The sequence below is a fragment of the Oryza sativa genome, chromosome 6, assembly GCF_034140825.1.
Source record: "Oryza sativa Japonica Group chromosome 6, ASM3414082v1".
Taxonomy (NCBI): domain Eukaryota; kingdom Viridiplantae; phylum Streptophyta; class Magnoliopsida; order Poales; family Poaceae; genus Oryza; species Oryza sativa.
In genome coordinates this window covers 13,263,263-13,269,642 of record NC_089040.1, presented here as the reverse complement: position 1 = coordinate 13,269,642, position 6,380 = coordinate 13,263,263, and the positions used below count along the sequence as shown (strand labels likewise).

At 44.0% G+C, this 6,380-nt stretch overlaps 1 pseudogene; it reads right to left on the bottom strand.

Annotated features, from left to right (window-relative positions):
• Positions 1-2,720: 2,720 nt before the first annotated feature.
• On the bottom strand, positions 2,721-5,634 carry LOC136356991 (uncharacterized; annotated as a pseudogene).
• Positions 5,635-6,380: the final 746 nt, after the last annotated feature.

Sequence of the window (6,380 nt, the reverse complement as noted above, 5' to 3'; positions counted from 1 at the left end):
GAATCGCCGAAGGCGATTAAGGGACAAGCTATAGCCGATTTTATTGTAGAGCATCGTGATGATTCAATAGGCTCGGTTGAAATAGTGCCATGGACTTTTTTCTTTGATGGATCGGTATGTACTCATGGTTGTGGTATCGGCCTAGTTATAATTTCCCCTAGTGGGGCATGTTTCGAGTTTGCTTATACTATTAAACCATATGCGACTAATAATCAAGCTGAGTATGAGGCGGTGCTCAAGGGGTTGCAATTACTCAAGGAAGTTGAAGCCGATACCATTGAAATCATGGGGGATTCTTTGCTAGTAATCAGTCAATTGGCAGGAGAATATGAATGCAAGAACGATACATTGATGGTTTATAATGAGAAGTGCCAGGAACTAATGAAAGAGTTTCGGCTGGTTACTTTAAAGCATGTATCTCGAGAACAAAATATTGAAGCTAATGATTTAGCCCAAGGAGCGTCGGGGTATAAGCCGATGATCAAAGATGTTAAAGTTGAAATTGCAGCGATGACAGCCGATGATTGGAGGCACGATGTGCATCAATATTTGAATAATCCATCTCAATCGGCTTCTAGGAAATTATGATATAAGGCATTAAAGTATACACTGTTGGATGATGAGCTTTATTATCGGAAGATTGATGGAGTATTACTTAAGTGCTTGAGTGCCGATCAGGCTAAGGTTGCAATCGGTGAAGTTCATGAAGGAATCTGTGGTACTCATCAATCGGCTCATAAGATGAAGTGGTTGCTTCTGCGTGCAGGGTACTTTTGGCCGACAATGCTGGAGGATTGTTTCAGATATTATAGGGGGTGTCAAGATTGTCAAAAGTTTGGAGCAATTCAGCGAGCGCCGACGTTGGCTATGAATCCTATTATTAAGCCATGGCCGTTCAGAGACTGGGGAATTGATATGATCGGTATGATAAACCCACCGTCGAGTAAAGGACATAAGTTTATATTGGTGGCAACTGATTATTTCACCAAGTGGGTAGAGACAATTCCTTTGAAGAAAGTTGATTCTAGGGATGCCATTCAATTCGTTCAAGAGTATATAATCTACCGATTTGGTCTTCCTCAAACTATTACTACCGATCAGGGTTCAATCTTCGTGTCCTATGAGTTTGTTCAGTTTGCCGATAGCGTGGGTATCAAATTGTTGAATTCTTCACCTTATTATGCACAAGCTAATGGGCAAGCCGAGGCGTCTAATAAAAGTTTGATCAAATTGATTAAGCGGAAAATTTCTGATTATCCTCGGCAATGGCATACTCGGTTGGCCGAAGCATTGTGGTCTTATAGGATGGCTTGTCATGGATCGATTCAAGTTCCTCCTTACAAACTTGTTTATGGGCATGAGGCTGTTTTGCCATGGGAGGTTAGAATCGGCTCTCGACGAACGGAGTTACAAAACGATTTAACAGCCGATGAGTATTACAACCTTATGGCCGATGAGAGGGAGGATCTGGTTCAGTCACGATTGCGAGCCCTTGCGAAGGTTACCAAGGATAAGGAACGTGTTGCTCGGCATTATAATAAGAAAGTGGTACCTAAAGATTTTTCGGAAGGAGAACTTGTATGGAAGTTGATTTTGCCGATTGGTACTCGTGATAGTAAATTCGGCAAGTGGTCGCCGAACTGGGAAGGACCGTTCCAAATTTATAAGGTTATGTCTAAGGGAGCATATATGTTGCAAGGGCTTGATGGTGAAGTCTATGGGCGAGCGCTCAATGGCAAATATTTGAAGAAATATTACCCAAGCGTTTGGGTTAACGCATGATCGGCTCGTATTGCCGATGCATGACAGCCGATGTGTTTACATCGCCTTGAGATGGCCGATATGGTTATATCGCCCTTAGTTGTTTTTCATGATGTAATCGGTTGTGGTTTGCCGATATACAATGGCTGATATTGTTATATCGCCCTTAGTTGTTTTTCATGGTGTAATCGGTTGTGATTCACCGATGTACAATGGCCGATATTGTTATATCGTCCTTAGTGGTTTTTGATGTAATCGGTTGTGATTCACCGATGTATAATGGCCGATATTGTTATATCGCCCTTAGTTGTTTTTATAATTTTATCAATGCTCTTTGACATTGTAAAATTAGAGGGGCACATATATATTAAAATGCTCACATTTTTTGAGCGAATTTTGAAGTCATATTAATTGGCGAAAAGGTTGTCAAGATAATAAAGTACTAGAATGTCTTAGCCGATTACAAAAATTTCTAAGTTCTATTACACAAAAGTTATTGGGATAAGTATTGCTTGATAGCCGATATAGCCTTCTGCCTAATATGTTCTACATCTTCTATGGCTTGGGCATCTTGAGTGTCAGTTCCAGGGATAACTTTCAAGGACTTGGTCATATCAGCGACATTCTTGATAGCCGATTTTAGCTTTGCCTTCTGTTCTTCAATATCTTGCGGGAGATCGGCTAGCTTTTTGTGCTCCATATCCAACTCAGCGTTGCATTCTTGAAGCTGTGCCATGAGATCAATCTTACGAGCTTCAAGCCGATCGATATTTGATTTGATCGGGCCTTCAGACAGCTGATCAAGCTTGGACTTCTCTACATGCACAAGCTGCCGATTGTGCTGGATTGTAGCTTCAATGTCTTTGCGTTCCCGGCGATCGGCTAATCTCTGCCTAGCCTTCTCCAGCTTGAATCGGTGTTGCTCGAGGTAAACAGCTGGAGTAAGAGCATCGGCTGGGTCATCCGGGTGATAGTACGATGCTCGGGTCAACCGTCACTACAAACGGAGGTTGCCCCTCAAACAGATCGTAATTTTCGTCAGTCTTATCCTCGACTCCAACGATTTTCCTCTTGCTTGGGAGAACAACGTGGCGTCTGGGCTCATCGGGCCCTTTCCCCTTCTTTGGTTTGTTATCCATGTCCTTCACGTAAAAAACTTGCGTTACATCATTGGCTAGAACAAATGGTTCATCTGAGTATCCAACCTTGTTTAGGTCAACCGTTGTCATCCCACTATCATCAATCATTACGCCTCCACCAGTCAGCCTAACCCATTGGCACCGAAACAGAGGAACCTTCAGGGGTCCATACTCTAGTTCCCATATGTTGTCGATGACACCGTAATATGTGCTAGTTGGACCATCATGTCCTATGGCATCGATACGAACACCACTGTTCTGGTTCGTGCTCTTTTTGTCTTGGGCTCTTGTGTAAAAAGTGTATCCATTGATTTCATAACCTTGGAATGTAGTTACCGAGCCGGAGGGTCCTCTAGCCAAGAAGGCTAGTTGTCGGTCAATCGTCTCGTTACCCAGGAGGTGTTCTCGCAACCAAGCGGGGAAAGTATCAATATGATGGCGTTTAATCCAGGCATCAGACTTGCCACTGTTTTCTGAGCGAACAATCGCCAGGTGCTCATCGATGTAAGGAGCAACCAACAAAGATTGTTGCAAAACCGTCAAATGTGCTTTACGGAATAAATCGTTGTCTACAGTCATAATTGCTCTCCTTCCAAGTGTGCCCTTTCCCCGTAGTCTCCCCTCATGGATTGATTCGGGTACCACGATTGGCTCGAGGTCTTCAATAAAATCTACGCAGAACTCAATGACCTCCTCTGTTCCATACCACTTCGCGATGCTTGCTTCCGGACGAGAGCGGTTACGAACATACTTCTTTAGAACACCTATGTACCTCTCGAAAGGAAACATGTTGTGTAGGTACCAGTACCGAGAATACCGATCTCTTTTACAAGGTGGCACAGAAGATGCGTCATTATATTGAAGAATGACGGTGGAAAGATCAATTCAAAGCTGACAAGGCATTGCACCACATCCTGCTGAAGGGCAGCTAAACTTTCTGGATCGATGACTTTCTGTGAAATTGTGTTCATGAAAGCACAAAGCTTCGTTATTGTTGCCCGCACATTATCAGGAAGGATACCACGAATTATAACAGGAAGCAGCTGTGTCATAAGCACGTGACAGTCATGAGACTTTAGGTTTGTGAACTTCTTATCCTTCGTGCTTATTATTCTCTTTACATTCGAGGAGTATCCGGATGGTACCTTGATGCTCTCTAGGCATTGAAACATACTATCCTTCTCTTCCTTGCTCAGGGTGTAGCTCGCCGGACTCAAGTAATGGCTTCCTTTCTCATTCGGTTCTGGATGAAGGCCCTCGTATTGTTCCATATGCTTGAGATCATTGCATGCTTCGAGTGTATCTTTGGACTTCCCATATACACCTAAGAAGCCCATCAGGTTTACGCAAAGGTTCTTAGTGAGGTGCATCACGTCGATTGCGTGGCGAACGTCCAAGACCTCCCAATAGGGTAGCTCCCAAAAAATAGAGTTCTTCTTCCACATCGCCGCGTGACCATCTTCGCTCTCTATAGGTTGGCTGCCAGGCCCCTTTACAAATACTACTTTCAGATCCTTCACCATTTCGAACACTGCTTTCCTGTTGCAATGTTTAGGTTTAGTACGATGGTCTGCCTTCTGTTCGAAGTGCTTGCCTTTTTTCCGTACAGGGTGGTTTGCAGCAAGGAATCGACGATGGCCCATGTACACAACCTTCCTGCAATGCTTCAGATACGTACTTTCAGTTTCATCCATACAGTGAGTGCAAGCGTTGTACCCCTTGTTTGATTGTCCGGATAGGTTACTAAGTGCAGGCCAATCGTTAATTGTAACGAATAGCAACGCTTGTAGGTTAAATTGCTCCTGCTTGTCCTCATCCCACACGGCGACGCCCTCTTTCCACCACAGCACTTTTAGTTCTTCAACCAATGGTCTTAGGTACACATCAATGTCGTTACCAGGTTGCTTCGGGCCTTGAATAATAATCGGCATCATGATGTACTTCCGCTTCATGCATAGCCAAGGGGAAGATTGTAGATGCACATGGTGACTGGCCAGGTGCTATGGCCACTGCTCATCTCTCCAAACGGATTCATTCCATCTGTGCTTAAACCGAACCTCACGTTTTGTGCATCCTCGCCGAAGTCTTTAAATGTTCTGTCGATATTTCGCCACTGCGACCCGTCAGCGGGGTGTCTCAGCATCCCATCCTATTTACGTTCTTCTGTGTGCCACCGCATCATTCTAGCATGTGATTTGTTCCTGAAAAACCGCTTCAGCCTTGGTATTATAGGGAAATACCACATCACCTTAGCAGGAATTCTCTTCTTCAAAGGCTCTCCGTCAACTTCAACTGGATCATCTCGTCTTATCTTGTATCGTAGTGCTTTGCAAACAGGGCATGCTTCCAGGTTTTCGTACTCACCGCAATACAGGATACAGTCGTTCAGACACGCGTGTATCTTCTATACTTCCAGACCTAGAGGGCAGACTGTCTTCTTAGCTTCGTATGTACTTTCGGGCAATTCGTTCCCCTCCGGAAGAATGTTCTTTACGAGTTTCAATAACTCGCCGAACGCCTTGTCACTCACATCATTTTTATCCTTCCATTGCAAGAATTCTAGGATGGTACTCAACTTTTTGTAGCCCTTCTCGCAACTTGGGTACAACGCTGTTCTGTGGTCCGCTAACATGCGCTCTAGTTTCTGCACCTTCTTTTCACTTTCGCAGTCCTCCTGTAAGTCCCGCAATATTTGACCAAGTTCATCAGCACCCTCATTCCCTTCAACATCCATCCATTGTGTTTTCTTCAAATATGCCATACTAAGCCCAGTCCGGAATGTTCTCATCTTCTACTTCATCTTCTTCCATTGCAACCCCAACCTCTCCGTGCGAGGTCCAACAATTGTAGCTACGCATGAACCCCATTTTGAAGCAATGGCTCGGGCTGGAGGAGGAAGAAGGGGTATATAAAGCTATGCAACTTTAGTCAAATCACAAATCACTTTAGTCCCGGTTTGTATTACCAACCGGGACTAAAGAGATGATCTTTAGTCCCGGTTGGTAATACAAACCGGGACTAAATATCCCAAGCCCCCCGACAGAGGTCTGACATGCCCTGTCAAGGGGCGAACCGGGACTAAAGATCAACCCCATTTTGAAGCAATGGCTCGGGCTGGAGGAGGAAGAAGGGGTATATAAAGCTATGCAACTTTAGTCAAATCACAAATCACTTTAGTCCCGGTTTGTATTACCAACCGGGACTAAAGAGATGATCTTTAGTCCCGGTTGCTGTTACCAACCGGGACTAAAGATCCCTTCGTCCCGTTGAAGTAATAAACCGGGACTAATAAGCCACTTTAGTCCCGGTTCGTTTTGGAACCTGGACTATTGTGGAAATCGGCCGACCCTCCAAAGACCTCTTATCCAGTAGTGTTATTAGTGCATTTTTTGACGCTAGAATTGAATGTTCCGTTAGAAAATAGTCATAAATGTTCTCTAAATCTTTATTTTCCACCTAAATAATAAAAAAAATCATAAA